Raw genomic sequence first — 16,981 nt, forward strand, 5'->3', positions numbered from 1 at the left:
GAGGACTACTGCCTATCATCCGCAAACCAACGGACCCAGAGCGTCTGAACAAAACCATCGCAGACATGCTCTGCATGTACATCGACGCCGAACACAAGACGTGGGACACCATTCTACCGTACGTGATCTTCGCCTATAACACTGCCATCCAGGACAAAACCAGGTCTACCCCATTCGAGCTTGTATACGGCAGGGAGGCCACGACAACACTCGACGCAATGCTGCCGCAGGTTTCAGACGAAGACAACCTCGACATCGCCGCCTACCTTCATCGCGCCGAGGAAGCCCGAAGACTTGCGCGGCTTCGCATTAAAGACCAGCAGCACACCGACGCCCGACGCTACAATCTGCGCCGACGAGACACGCATTACAAGCCAGGTGATCGTGTTTGGATATGGACACCAATTCGCCGCCGTGGATTAAGCGAAAAATTGCTGCGACACTACTTTGGCCCGTGTAGGGTGCTCCGCCGCATTGGTGACCTAGACTATGAAGTCATCGCCGACGGCACGACAGCATATCAGCGACGACGCACACGCCCGGAAGTCGCACAAGCAGTACGCCTTAAGCCCTACTATCAACGCTGAAGGACTCGAAGGTTACATTCTCCGTGTTTATTTTCATTTTAAAGCATCAAGGCGATGCTTCTTTGAGAGGGGGGTAATGCCATGTATCATTGTAGTGTCCGTTCGTTGGCGCTCAAGGCCGCAGGAAAGGGGTGTTATCATTTTTGTTTGTGATGCGAGAAGCGACCGGACTAAACTCGATTGATCACAGCCATGAAGAGCTGCATCTACGTTTCTCTAGATCACTGTAGATGATCTTGACCGATTATCTCGAAGTCTCCTTGCTGGCATTAAATTGAGCGATGCCGCGAGCGGCGGGAATTCGTAGTTCGACGACTGACGAGCACGTTTGTTGCTTCCGCCGCCGCCGAGTGACTCACTGCTTTTCCGGGCGCAAGTCGGCCCAAATAAAGAGCTTCGTTTCCAAGTCATGTTGGTGTCTTCATGACCGCTGGACTGCCGTCATTACAACGTGACAATATACATATATATATATATATATATATATATATATATATATATATATATATATATATATATATATATATATATATTAAATTTATTTATTTTGTGCGGTTGATCGATTTAGAAAATCTTAATGAAAAGTAGAAGAAAAAAACAACAACATGCCGCCGATGAGATCCGAATCCACGACCTCCGAATCACGCGTCCGGTGCTCTACCGCTGAGCTACGGCGACGGCTCTCAAATCTTCTGCTTTCTGGGGTATATATGTTTACAAATAACCTAACCATGAGTGTTCACTAGCGCCACCCACGTTCTTAAGCGGCGGACGTAGCACGTCCTGAGTTACCGCTGATGTGACGTAGAACGCCATCGAACGGCGAGGTGGAATCTGTGTAAGAACCCTGCTATGCTTCCTATGGCGTCAAGCCTGCCAGAACCGAGGCCCTCGCTAAGCAATTAAGCAAACACAGACACACACATACACACACACACACACACACACACACACACACGCGCACGCACGCACGCACACACACACACACACACACACACACACATCTAGTTCAATCTAGTTCATCTAGTTCATTAAAATTATTACTTTATAAAACATTGGTACGGTCCAAGTTAGAATATGCTGCATCTGTCTGGAGCCCTGGCATCGATTCACTCGTTTCAGATTTGGAAGCTGTGGAGAACCGCGCATGCCGTTTCATTCTTTCTAATTATCACCGAACAAGCAGTGTAACCGCCATGAAATCAAGTTTGTCCCTACCACCTCTTTCCCAACGCAGATCAATAGCCTCATTGTGTCTTTTTCATAAAATTTACCACAACAGCTTTCTCAATCCTAAGTTACTGTCAAGACCATGTTACATATCAGCAGGCGTTGATCACCGTCATAAAGTTGGAATCCCATCTTGTCACACCGAATGTTTTCATGACTCATTCATACCTCGAACTTGTGCCAGCTGGAATCACCTTCCCCACGACATCGCAGGTATTTCTGATAACAATGCATTTCGTCAAGTCCTTAATGTTTCTTTCTGAGTATGTGTCGTTTATTACTGTATAAAAATTGCCTTTCACTGTCTACACGCTGTTTTAATATATCCCCACTGCATTCTAATCTTATTGCCTTCCTGTGTTTTCAATTTGTCATGTATTCCTGGTTTATTTTTGTTTTCTCTTGTTGTTGCTGTTTAGACTGAAATTTTTATGTATTCCCACTCCCCTCTGTAATGCCTTCGGGCCCTGAGGGTACAATAAATAAATAAATAAATAAATTCAGCGTGCCAATATGCAATAAATAAATAGAAGTTGCACTGGACACAACCATGGTGACAGCCTGCAGCGCCATAGTCTTAACAGCTGTGGCAGCATGGAATGCGCCGGTCAGTGCTCGAAGCGCTCAGATGCACCAGTCTCATATTGAATGGCAGCGGCGAGCTCGACCGGCGTCAGCTACCTCAGTGCGGTGTGTGCCGAATGTTTTCCCCTCAATTCACCCTCCTTCTCTGGCATTTGCTATATGTGAGGAAGTGGAAGGTTGCATGTTGAATTTACACATACATTAAATGTATAAGAAATAAACGAGGCGGCTTTTGTAGAAAAGGAAACTAATTTCGGTATGGGTGTGAAAAGAGAAAAGAGACAGGTCAGCAGCGCAACAAGAGGAAAAAAAAAACACACGGGAGAACAGAACAAAATCCTCGCGAAAAATACAGGAAAAAAGTCAAAAAGGAAAGGCACACAACTTGTCTCTTACACGAGCATCGAGCGGGGAGGGCTGGCTGGGTGTCGGGCAGTCAATCAGTCTTTGGGCGTCCCATGGTCGACGCACAGTTACCGGCGTCTCCCACGTTGGCCTTCTACGCTGCCACAGCGTCAGCGTCTGTGGGCTCTCAGCACGGTTCCCAGGTCAGGTAGCCCGGGTACGCCACGTAGGCCCCAGAGGCGGCCTGTGTGGAGCAGCTGACGGACGGAAAGGAGAAGAGTGGCGCCTGGGCATGGTGGCTGAGGCTCTCGACGACGGATGTCCAGGTCTGGTGGCCCGGACGTCTGCGGCTGAGGCCCAAGCCCGGAACTTGGGGAGCCAGCAGAACTCGTCCGCATCCGTCGCCGACCGCGCTCTTCTCTTCTCTGCCCCGTAATCTTGTTCTCCCTGTTCCACCGTACCCCTCCGCACGCGCTCCTCGTGCTTTTTCGTCTTCTGCCCCACAACCGACGCTGGGTGGCGCTATCTCCTTACACTTACACTAGCCTTTGGAAGAGCTGTGTGAAACAGTAGAGAGATTTGTTTGCTTCGTATCTAGCAGAAGTGGTTTGAAAGCAAAGCTGGTTCTGTGGGAGTAAACACAGCACTGTTGAGAATTGCTTGCGTGTGTCATATTAGAAGCTTTATAGTAGTGAACAGCTGGGGAATTCATAAAAGGGCAAATGGCAAGAGGCTATTTCGTATGATCAAGAGCCTTACCGTGAAAAACTCGACACAATTTATGTAGTGTTGGGCATTGCTTTGGACTCGCAAAAGAAAGAATGAGATCTTAAGGCCATGCGAGCCGACAAAATAACGGCTGAGGAAGCTTATGTGTCCTGGGCTATAAGAGCGAAGAAGCAGAAACAAAGGAGTACCTTCAGCTCGCTGAGGTTGCGAAAAACGAAAGCGAAGAACTTGATTGGTAGATGCGCGCGGAGTGCGAAGAGTTCGAAATGCAGCAGCTCCGGTCGGAAACGGAAGAGCTGCGCGCGCGCTAAGAGCATGAATGGAAGAAGCTCCGTGCCAGCGATGAAACTGGAAATCCAAATGATTAGTTTATCGATTTTAACGTACCAAACCGATTCTGGCTATGAGGCACGCTGTAGTACAGGGCTCCGGTAATTTTGACTATCGGGGTTTCGTTAACGTGCACTGACTTCGCGCAGTGCACGGGCCTCTAGCATTTCGCAGCCATCGAAATGCGACCGCTCCGGCCAGGGTCGAATCCGCGTCTTTCGGGACTGAAAAAATACTGGTGTCAGGAGGAAAAAAAAGCAGTTTGTCCACGTCATGAAGTTGATGGAGCTGGAGCTTGCAGCTCATAGTGTGATATTGAAGAGACATCAAGCATTAACTGCCATTGAGCTAGGTAACGGTAAGAAGCCGGGAGACTAACTTCGGCTGATCGTCGTCGCTGAAGATATGCAAAGTATTAAGCGGAGTTTGAGCACGTCTGTCAAGAAAGGCGCATTGAGCGTGATCGTTTGGCAAAGAAGCCTGTAGCCCTTCTTCCTAGCAAAACGTCTGATGTCATATAGTGCTGTCTGAACGGTGGCTCGGACAACTGCAATGTGCTGAAATGCTTTTTATTGATGAAATATAGCTTGTAGTAGCGGGACTTTCGCGACAGGTACCGGATTGAACGAAATACCAGGAAATCATACGTCAGTTCTGTTTTCCAGTTGAGGAAGTTTCTGAGAGACAGGAATTGGTCCCAGGCAATTCAGCAGTATAGCAACCACGCCACTGCTGCCCTCAAACGGGCGCGTCCTGTGCGGAAGATGTCGCCACACTTTCCCCAGGTAAACGTGCCCATACTTATCCCAATGGAGAAAGAGCATCTGCGGGTGTACCAGCCTCACCGACGGCAGATTCAATTACAGCTGTTTCGGCCATTGACATTGCAGTCGAGATGTAGGAGAGTGGTTCTCATAGCGTGTGAAAAGCAGGACTTGCAGAGCGTGGCAGGGACGAAGTCCGGATGACACTGATCAAAACGCCAGTGCAGAAGTGGGAAAAGTCAAAGAGGGTGACGCAGTGTTGTGCATCGTCTCCCACAGCAGTACAAAAACAGACTTCCGGTAGAAGACCAACGCTTGCGTTGACAGCGAGCGATGCGACGCACATCGCAACATTTCACACCATTACGCGCTCAATCACGTACCGGGTTGAAGTGGCACTGGCGGGAACGCAGAAGGAAGGGCGACAGCTCCTCGCATTCAGCTCAGGCACATCAACTATAATAAGACAGCAGCCTTACATCGTTCTTAACAAGCAAGAAGAATGGTTTAGCTGCGCCTGAAAAAGGCAAGGTGCTAGACGACAGTGCTGAAAAGATCCCTTTTGACATCATCGGCACTCTGAACGTCATTTTATCCGAGAAAGGTGAAGACAAATGTGCGCTAAGAGGCGCTGAGGAGATAGAGGCCAGGTATCAGGATGCTAGGAAAAGCATAAAAGGCAGACCTGAAGCATTCACAACTGGTAGATCGAATCACGATTTGGATGGGCTGCCTAGGCGACAGAAGCAAGATACCTTTCAAAAGGAGCCCAAAAAACAAGCATATAAATATTTGAGAAGCCAAAAGCCACAGAAACCAAGGGAGACAGGGGATTTGTAATTTATTTATTTGTTTCGTGTTGTTCGATTTTAGAATATTACTGAATATGTTATGTTAAGATGTAATATTCTAAAATCGAACAACCGCACAAAATAAATAAATAAATTACAAATCCCCTCTCTCCCTTGGTTTCTGTGGCTTTTGGTTTCTCAAATATTTATAACGAGCCCCTCATTCCTCTTCTCTTGTTTGCTAAATTGCTTAGCGAGGGCCTCGGTTCTGGCAGCCTTGACGCCATAGGAAGCATAAGAGGGTTCTCACACAGCTTCCACCCTCGCCGTTCGATGACGTTCTGCGTCACGTCAGCGGTAACTCAGGACGTGCTACGTCCGCCGCTTAAAAACGTGGGTGGCGCTGATGAACACTCCCAAGGTTAGGCTATAATGTAAACATAAATACCCCCGAAAGCAGAGGATTTCACCGCCGTCGCCGTAGCTCAGCGGTAGGGCACCGGACGCGTAATTCAGGGATCGTGGGTTCGGATCCCAACGGCGGCAGTGGTTGTTGTTTCTTCTGCTTTTCTAATCAATATGGCTTTAAGCGATAACGTGTGCAGTAATATTCTAAAATCGAACAGCACAAAATAAATAAATAAATTACAAATCCCCTCTCTCCTTTGGTTTCTGTGGCGGTTGGCTTTTCATATATATATGAGAGATGCCAACAGCCAGAGAAACCAAGGGGCACGGGGGATTTTTTTAAATCAATTTATTTATTTTGTGGTGTTGGTTAATTTAGAATATTACTAAATATGTTATCGCTGAAAGCTAATTGATTAGAAAAGCAGAAGAAAAACAACCACATGTCGCCGGTGGGATCCGAACCCACGACCTCCGAATTACGCGTCCGGTGCTCTACCTCTGATCTACGGCGACGGCTGTCAATTCTTCTGCTTTCGGGGGTATTTATGTTTACAAATAACCTAACCTTGAGAGTGTTCATCAGCGCCACCCACGTTCGTAAGCGGCGGACGTAGAACGTCCTGAGTTACCGCTGGTGTGACGTAGAACGCCATCGAACGGCGAGGGTGGAAGCTGTGTGAGAACCCTCTTATGCTTCCTATGGCATCAAGGTTGCCAGAACCGAGGCCCTCGCTAAGCAATTAAGCAAACAAGGGAAGGGAATGAGGGGCTCCTTATAAGTATGAGAGATGCCAACCAGCAGAGAAACCAAGGGGCACGGGGTTTTTTTTTTAAATTAATTTATTTATTTTGCGGTGTTGATTAATTTAGAATATTACTAAATATGTTATCACTTAAAGCTAATTGATTAGAAAAGCAGAAGAAAAAACAACCACGTGCCGCCGGTGGGATCCGAACCCACGACCTTCGAATTACGCGTCCGGTGCTCTACCTCTGAGCTACGGCGACGGCTGTCAATTCTTCTGCTTTCGGGGGTATTTATGTTTACAAATAACCTAACCTTGAAAGTGTTCGTCTGTTGGCATCTGTTGGCTGTTGGCATCTCTCATACTTATAACGAGCCCCTCATTCCCTTCCCTTGTTTGCTTAATTGCTTAGCGAGGGCCTCGGTTCTGGCAACGTTGATGCGATAGGAAGCATAAGAGGGTTCTCACACAGCTTCCACCCTCGCCGTTCGATGGCGTTCTACGTCACACCAGCGGTAACTCAGGACGTTCTACGTCCGCCGCTTACGAACGTGGGTGGCGCTGATGAACACTCTCAAGGTTAGGTTATTTGTAAACATAAATACCACCGACAGCAGAAGAATTGACAGCCGTAGCTCAGAGGTAGAGCACCGGACGCGTAATTCGGAGGTCGTGGGTTCGGATCCCACCGGCGGCATGTGTTTGTTTTTTCTTCTGCTTTTCTAATCAATTAGCTTTAAGCGATAACATATTTAGTAATATTCTAAGTTAATCAACGCCACAAAATAAATAAATTAATTTAAAAAAATCCCCCCTGCCCCTTGTTTTATCTGGTTGTTGGCATCTCTCATACTAATAACGAGCCCCTCATTCCCTTCCCTTGTTTGCTTAATTGCTTAGCGAGGGCCTCGGTTCTGGCAACCTTGATGCCATAGGAAGCATAAGAGGGTTCTCACACAGCTTCCACCCTCGCCGTTCGATGGCGTTCTACGTCACACCATTGGCAACTCAGGACGTTCTACGTCCGCCGCTTACGAACGTGGGTGGCGCTGATGAACACTCTCAATGTTAGGTTATTTGTAAACATAAATACCCCCGCAAGCAGAATTGACAGCCGTCGGCGTAGCTCAGAGGTAGAGCACCGGACGCGTAATTCGGAGGTCGTGGGTTCGGATCCCACCGGCGGCATGTGGTTGTTTTTTCTTCTGCTTTTCTAATCAATTAGCTTTAAGCGATAACATATTTAGTAATATTCTAAATTAATCAACACCACAAAATAAATAAATTAATTTTAAAAAAAATCCCCCGTGCCCCTTGGTTTCTCTGGCTGTTGGCATCTCTCATACTTATAACGAGCCCCTCATTCCCTTCCCTTATATATATATATATATATATATATATATATATATATATATATATATATATATATATATATATAAGGAATAACAAAATCTTCAAGGCAATTGACTAAATATATAATACGTTGGGGAAGTCACATTGAAAAACTTAACAGGTTTATTCAACGTTTCGACCAGGGACTGGTCTTTTTCAAGAATTATCGTACAGTGCACGGAGGCATCTTCTTATAGCAGTGAACATGGCACACAGAGGGCTTGAAAAAGAAAAATAGCAGAAAATAAAAGAGATAAAAAATGAAAGAAGTTAAAAAATATCAATAAAAATAAAAGAGGGAGGCGGACCGCCTCCGTCTTTCACCTCTTTCAAGCGGCGCCTTTGCTGAACCATCTTGGCGTTTGGGTTTCCTTACTCGGCTGTGTTCCTGTTTTCCCTTTGATTTTTTTTTTATTTCTTTCATTTTTTATCTTTCTTTATTCGCTGATATTTTTCTTTTTCATGCCCTCTGTTTACTCGCTTACACTGTAGCGTGGCAAGCTCTACCTAGGTCAAACAGGTCAATGCATCAACGAGCGTATGAAGCAGCACCGCACTTCGCTGCAGCCGGGCAACACAGCAAATCTGCCAAGACATTGCAACCAGTGCAAAGACTGCACTCCTCTGTTCTATAATGTCAGAATCATAGGCCGTGCTAAAACGAAGTTAGAACGAGAAATCTTAGAAGCCTTCAAAGTCAAGCAGTTAGGAAATGAATGCGTCAGCGACAGCTGAGTGACTTCACTTCAAAAGCGTACAGTTTCATGAATGGGACATAGGTTCCCACATGAAATCTTCCGCCGCTCAATCGATTTTGTTCCTGTTGTTTTGATAGCGTTTGTGGTTGCTCTCGCGCATGTGCGCCCTGTTCTGTTATTGGCGATTCAACAAGTAAAGAATATTTCAGTTGTGTTTCCAGCGTTGTCTTGTGTACTTCTGCTCCTTGTGAACGCGTCCTTTCCGCTGGTTTTTCACATATTCCAAGTGAAGGTGGCAAATATAGGTGTTGTTTGCTTGCCATAATTAGTCAGTGTTTTTGGTAATGAGAAATTGTTCGACACAGCACGACGTATCATATTATTGTTAGTAACTATATTTTAGGGAAGAAATTAACACAACATATTTATTGGTTTGTTTACAGAGGAAAACTAGGACCTGAAATTTGTGTAGTCTTTCGAAGGGCAGCACATGCAGTGACTGTAAAGAAAGTGCAGATGGTTGGGCTAAGGAAGACGAAATGATGATTCTGAGCGCTTGTTTTTGAAGAGAAATCACTCTAGAAAGATAGCTCTCTTCGGAAAATAAAATGTTATATAATCATTGGGTTCCGTATATGCTACCCTATCATTTGATGCAATAATTAATATGGGATTGTATAAATATGGAAGAAATTGAGAGCAACGTATCAAAACTGAAAAGCGTTCGCACTCTGTCGAGAGCCCGTATTCCAAAACTAATTTTATTAACAACATAGGCACCATGATGATTAACTTTAAGCTCGAGTCAACAATCACGCCTAAAAATATAGCACAATCTCTTTTGTGGTATGGCGACAATGTGGATGTATATGATAAGTCTGAATAAGTTTGTTTTTAAGAGCGTAGAATGCAACAAAACTGGTTCTAGAGGGATTACATTTAGCATAGTTAACGCAACTTCATTTCTGTAATAATCATAGCAGTTAGTCAAGATTAGTAATCAATTCAGATGACGTGTTACCAAAAGCCATGATGGTTTATAACCGGCGTAGAAGACACATCAGGTTTAATTAAATAGGACTTCGGTGTATGCTTTTTTAATCCGCTTCATTCCTTTAGTTTTACATGCGGAGACGGTGGCAGTGCATGCGGAGACGGTGGAATGACAATGACGAGCAAAGCATTATAACGGCCGAGTAGGAATAAACGTATTGAATACCAGGAAACGAACTCTAATTTAGTCCTCAAGCTTCTCCCTCCCCTGCGTCGTGCGCCAACTGGCCTTCCTTCTTCTAAAGCGGTGTGGAGCATTAGGGCTACGTGTTTCCGTCGCGATCAAGTCCAACTATTTTCTCTTTACTCTGTATCAAGCACAACGCAGTCTAAGACTACAGATTTGTTACCATATGAGCTTTGCAGATACTTCCTTTGAGCAAGTGGGCATAGATCTCCTTGGCCCCTTTCCGAAATCCTATCATGGGAACCGCTGGATAGTGGTTTTTGTCGATTACCTTACTCGTTATTGTGAAACGGCAGCCCTACCCGCAGCTACAGCGTATCATGTGTCCTCTTTTCTGCTACGATTCATAGTCCTACGTCATGGACCTCCAAAAGTTATCATCAGTGACCGTGGTCGGCAGTTCACCGCTGACGTCGTGGAGCAACTTCTCCGTTCCTGCGCATCGCATTTTCGCTATTCCTCGCCTTACCATCCCCAGACGAATGGACTCACTGAGCGCACGAACCGCACGAACACTAACATGGTGTCAGTGTATGTTGATTCAAGGCACAAGAATTGGGACAGCGTCCTGCCGTTCATCACGTACGTGTTCAATACCGCGCGCCATGAGACTACTGGCTACAGCCCCTTCTTTTTGCTCTATGCTCGGCCCCCATGCTGCACCCTGGACACCATACTACCATTTTCTGACGAGCTTCCTAAAGATCTCTCTATCGCTGAGACACTCTATCTCGCCGAAGAAGCCCGACGCCTTGCTCGTCTTCGTGTTCTCGCCTCCCAAGATCGGTCCAAAGCGCGCTACGATGCGCGTCGCCGTCACGTCACTTACAGGCCTGGAGCTTTGGTGTTGTTATGGCGGCCTATCAGAAAGCGAGGATTGTCTCAGAAGCTGCCGTTCCACTACGAAGGACCCTATGTCATTATTGAGCAATTTAGCAAGCTCAGTTACCGCGTAGCTCATCTTTGGGCAAGCGGACGTCGTTCAGCGCGAACTGAAGTCACTCACGTTGCCTGGCTGAAGCCCTACCATTCGCGCGGCGCTTCTTAACTCGCCCAGCGGGCTTCGGCTGCGTAGGGGGAAGTGTGACGCCCATGAAAAGGCCTATTCTACCTATTCTTATTCTACATAGTCGGCGTTGCTGACTAAGCCGAAGATGAGGAGAACGAGGTTGGTGGCGTCTCGTGCTCGGCAAGCGGACCCAGCTGCTTTCAGTCCTCCGTCCCGGTCTTAATAAACCCTGGGCGTAACATCTTCTGGAGTAGCATGCCAGGCCTATAACCAGGGAGACCTCTCCATTACCCTTTAAAGTCTCTCTCCTCTCCTCCTCCTTTTCCATTTCATACTTTTTTTGCAATTCTCACTATGTTATAAATAGTGCATAAGATCAATAATTTATAATGTTGAAACATTTCACTCGGCTACGCAGCGTTTAGCGAATATAATGTTTTCGGTAATTATTCTTCTAGTAAGAAACACTGATTTCTATGCTAAAATTTAATTAACCTACATAGCCCGGCATTTCTACTTTGCTTCACAACGTGCTGCCAGAATTCCTAAGTACTGCGCATCATTGTTTTAGATTATTTCTAAATACAGCTATCTTTCTAGGAAATTACACAAGTTGGTAAAACAGCTCTACCAAACACGCTAAAGTGATCTCACCGATAATAAAAAGCAGCAAAAAAGGAGTCATAAAGTCGAATTTGGCGGCAAGCTAATCGACGTCAGTCAGTTAAGGCGCTGTTTAAAAGAGAAAAACCGTCATTCGCAAGACACCATCGCCACTGTGATTGTTTCATTCAGGAATGGTCCTCGAAATGAAGGAGTGTTCAGAGATATAACCTGTGAATTTCATGCTGTTCCTGCTAAGAAAAGACTTGTTCCGACGTATACCTTCCAGAATAGTTAAAATGTTTCAATTCTTCTACTTGCTGTTATTAGTATTTTGTTCGAAGTAATTCAAGTGATGAGTACGATTTCGGTTTCGTTACCTCACGACAGCGGTTTTGCGACATATTGTGACGGGGCTTCTCGCGTGTTCCCTCCTTCCCTTCTAGACACCTTCATCCCTGTGCCCCTGTGCAGGGAAGGCAAAGAGAAGCAGCCTTCTGGTCAACCTTTCTCCCCTCCGTTTTCCTCCTTTCGTTGTGTTTGCTGTGCTGTGCATCAACTTTAGTGGTTTTGATGAAATCATTCTAATTTGCTAATCTGTGCCTCTCTGAAATCATGAAATACATTTACTAGTGCTCTAGCAGCCTCACGTTTTCTAATTAACGAGGCTCGTATGAGCTGTCAGTGAAGCACGGTAAGAAAATATTGCTACGGGTTGACTCGTAGAAGATGGGGCAGACGAAGTGAGAGGGCGCTTGGCGTGTGCTCGGGCTCCGAATACTGTACAGTGGCCTGTGTTTTGGCATCCGGTGCGCCCTGTGCTTGTGTTGTGATCGGCGTCAATGTACCAGTGTTTTGCGTGGTGTGTACGCCTCCTGCCACGTAACATCTTGGTGGAGGTGAGGACTTTCCCCTACCCCTCGTTCTGTCCTATTCCTCCACGGAGCTTCGCAGCGGTCGCTATACGGGGACCGCTACAATGACGCAGCCCGGCGGCTCGCCAAGTCCCTCTGCCGCTACATTCATGGTAATGGATCCTCCCCGTGACCCCGAAATCTTTGCCGGTGCCTCAACTGAAAACGTCGACAGATGGATCTCGATGTACGAACCTGTCAGCACCCATAACAGGTGGGACCCCACCGTCATGCTGGCAACCGTCATTTTCTATTTGTCTGGCACAGCGAGACAATTGTACGACACCCATGAGGATGAATGAACGAGTTGAGACATCTTTAAGAAAAAGCTTCGCGCTCTCTTCGGACCTCCAGATGCTTCGAAGCTCGCAGCCCAAAAACACCTTGTGTCGCGTGCGCAGTCCTCCAGTGAAAGTTACATCACGTACATTCAAGACGTGCTTGCCTTATGTCAGCAGGTTGACACCGCCATGTCGAGATCCAAAAAGGTGGGCCACATCCTAAAAGGGATTGCGGACGACGCTTTCCATTTGCTTCTCTGCAAAGGCTGTGATACCGTGGATGCCCTTATTAAGGAGTGCCGTCTATTAGAGCAAGTAAAGAGCCGGCGCATATTTCCACAGTTTCAACGACTTCGCCATACGGCCGCCACATCTTCGTGTGTTTTGCAGCAGCCACCAACTAGCACACCTCCCACTTCGTCTCTCAACATCACCGACCCAGTCACCCGGATCGTTCGCCGCGAAATAGAGGCCTGCGCGCCTGCGGCCCCCCAACCTACCATCCCCAGTCACCCTTGCCCGATGTGTCCATTATTCAAGCCGTCGTGCGAGCGGAACTTGCAAATTTGGATCTCTCACCTGCTATCTGTTCTATCGGAAACTCTAGCGTCCGGCCACCAAGGAGGAATGTTTTCCGTCCCAGGGCTCCATACTTTCGTCGCTACCGAAATCCAGCCGAGCGGCGGACGGCTGATGATCGCCCAGTATGTTTCAACTGTTCCTGTGTCAGCCACATTTCCCGGCACTGCCGCAATAGATAGTTTCCGACTCCTCGCACCGGGCTTTCCTATGACTACCGTTCAGATATGCACCGCCGTTTTCCGGCCTGATCACCTCTTGATCAATCAGATTCGGCGAACGATCTCGCCAGCTGCCGACCACGTCTTTCTTCCCGCTCTCCATCTCCACGAGGCCGTCGTTTCCGATCCCCGCAGCCCCCTCGATCCTCGGCTGCAGCCTCATACGACAGATCTGACTTGTAAAACTATCTGATGCAGCTCCCTGAGGTGACGCTGCTTCCACGACCAGGCCATAAATCCTCTACAGACCTCCCACTTGAACCAACTCGACGTTTGTTTGATGGTGTTCCCGTGCGTGCGCTTGTCGACACGGGAACGCATATCACTGTCGTGAGTGCAAACCTTCGTCGTCGTTTACGTAAAGTTCTCACGCTGGCTCGGTATCGGGTGTGTGTCGCGGACGGCGGAAGTTAGTGTTGACGGGCTCTGCACTGCACGCGTTAGTGTTGCTGGCCATGACCTTCCGGTGCAGTTGAATGTTTTGAACCCTTGTGCTCATGACCTCATCCTCGGCCTCGATTTCCTATCAGAACACTCCGCACTGATAGACTGATCGCAAGGCGACCTGCACCTCGAGCTCCCAACCATCCATCCTGAAACCCTGCATTCTCCCCGACTGTATTCGCCCGACCAAGTTTCTCTGCCCTCACCAGCCGCCTCATTCGTTACCCTACGTCCTACTTCATCAGTCCCCGATGGTGACTACTTCGTTGCCCTTATTTCAGATGTCTTGTTGCACCGCAATGTTTCACTGCCCCATACTGTCGCCACAATCAGGGGAAACAGTGTGTCACTACGGTTAATCAATTTCAGCTATTCAGCCCAAGTGCTTCCACCTGGCATATGCGAGGCCACGTTCTCACGTATTGGTTTCTGCCAAGTTGCCCCATTGGACACTGCCCATGGCTCAGCTCCTGCAGTCCCTGTTCACGATCCTACTTAGACTGACGCGATCACGGCAATGATGCCCTCCGATTTGCTACCTGCCCAATCTTGTCGGCTGCGTGCGCTTCTCGAATCCTATTCCGACATCTTCGACCTCGATAACAGCACCCTCGGCCAAGCTCTTACCGTTACGCACCACATCGTCGCCGGCGACGCTCCTCCTATCCTCTGCCGACCATACCAGGTCTCTCATGCAGAACGACAGGTAATCCAGGCGGAAGTGGCAAAAATGCTGGAGAAGAGCATCATTCAGCCCTCTCACAGTCCTTGGGCTTCGCCTGTCGTCTTGGTCAAGAAGAAAGATGGCTCGTGGCGCTGCTGTGTGGATTACCGTCACATGAATAAGATCACTAAAAGAGATCTATCCGTTTCCTCGAATCGACAATGCCTTAGATTGCCTCTGGGGAGCCAAATTCTCCACCTCCATAGACCTACGATCTGGCTATGGGCAAATTGCTGTGGATGACCAGGACCGGGAGAAGACTACGTTTGTTACTCCTGATGTTTTATATCAGTTTATGGTTATGCCTTTCGCCTTATGTAACGTCCCAGTCACTCTCTAGCGAGTGATAGACTCCTTGCTGCAAGGATTTAAGTGGTCCACTTGCCTGTGCTATTTAGACGATGTAATTGTGTTTTCTCCCACGTTTACTTCCCACATGGGCCACCTCTCACAAGTACTTTCCCTCTTCCGTCATGCTGGGCTACAGCCCAGCTCTTCAAAATGCCGTTTCGCGCGCCGTCAACTCAATATACTAGGCCATGTCGTCGATGCTACGGGGGTTCGTCCCGATCCAGACAAGATCCGAGCAGTAAAAGACTTCCCGGTACCCCGTTCGAGCAATGACGTCCGAAGATTTTGGGTCTTTGTTCCTACTTTTGTAGATTCATTCAAGATTTTGCCGACATTGCTCAGCCGCGCACAGATCTTCTTAAAAAGGATGCCAGTTTTTTCTGGGGGTCCTCCCAAGACCAAGCCTTATAAGAAAGCTTACCACTGCACCAGTCTTGGCATACTTTGATGTGTCAGCTCCTACGGAAGTCCGTAATGATGCTAGTGGCCTTGGCATCGGCGCTATCCTTTTCCAGCGTCAATCCGGCACACATCATGTAATTGCCTATGCTAGTCGCCTCCTATCCCCTTCAGAAAAGAACAACTCCATTACCGAAAGAGAGTGCTTGGCCCTCGTCTGGGCTGTTGGCAAATTTCGACCCTACCTATATGGCAGGCCATTCACAGTTGTGACAGATCATCACGCACTGTGCTGGCTTTCTTCTCTGAAGGATCCTATCGGTCACCTCGGTCGTTGGGCGCTACGACTCTAAGAATATAACTAGGCTTTTATATACAAGTCCGGCCGGTAGCACAAAGATGCCGACTGCCTCTCTCGTTACCCTGCTGCCCACACTAACACTCCAACGAGTGCAAGCGCCATTGGCCTGTTCTTTCTATCACCGTTTACAACTTTCGGCGAAGAACAGCGTCGGGACACGGAGCTTCTTCTATCATCGATCGCCTAACGTCCGTCCAAACCGACCCTTCACTGAACCGCTTTGTTCTCGTTGAAGGTATTTTATACCGCCGGAATCTTCAATCCACTGGTCCCGACCTTCTCCTCGTCGTCCCGAAGCACTCACAAACAGTCGTTCTCCACGAACTCCATGACCTCCCGACTGCTGGCCATCTAGGCGTTACTCGCTCGTACGACCGCATCCGTCGTCGAATCTTCTGGCCTGGCCTCTACCGCTCAGCGCGCCGTTACGTTGGTGCTTGCGATGAGTGTCAGCGTCGCAAGCGTCCTGCATCTCTTCCCGCTAGCTTTCTTCAGCCCATTGACATCCCTACGGAGCCGTTCTACTGTCTCCGCCCCTACTGGTTTACTACCGTCTCGGCCCCTTTCATGACTCCACTTCTGGAAGCAGATGGGTTGCAGTAGCCACAGATTATGCCACCCGGTACGCAATAACGCGTGCGCTCCCCACAAGTAGTGCCGCTGATGTCGCCGACTTTCTTCTTCAGGACGTCATTCTTCGTCATGGAGGACCCCACCAACTGCTCACTGACCGTGGCCGCACCTTCCTTTCAGCAGTGGTAAGTGACATTCTTAGCGCGTCCTCAACTAAGGACAAGTTGACGACCGCTTACAACCCCAAAACTAATGGTCTCACTGAGCGACTCAGTCGCACGCTTACTGACATGCTCGCCATGTACGTCTCCTCTGATCACCGAGACTGAGACGTCGCACTCCGATACGTTACATTTTCATATAACTCCTCCCGTCGCGACACTGCCGGCTACTCTCCGTTTTACCTCTTGTACGGCCGTGAGCCTCAACTGCCGCTGACACATTGTTTCGAACATCTCGTCCCCCACATTCTGAATACGCCCGTGAAGCCATTGCCCTAGCCGACCATGCTCGCCAAGTCGCCCGTTCCCGCTTGCAAGCCTGCCAAGCTGCTCAGAAAGAGCACTATAACAGCCGCCACCTGGACAGTGCCTTCCTGCTTGTGTCCCTTGTGCTGCTCTGGGTGCCTCTCGCCGTGTAGGGCTCTCGGAAAAGCTTCTTTCTCGATATGTGGA

Source organism: Amblyomma mixtum, chromosome 8 (assembly GCF_055824585.1).
Source record: "Amblyomma mixtum isolate Tamu chromosome 8, ASM5582458v1, whole genome shotgun sequence".
In the NCBI taxonomy this organism is placed as follows: Eukaryota; Metazoa; Arthropoda; class Arachnida; order Ixodida; family Ixodidae; genus Amblyomma; species Amblyomma mixtum.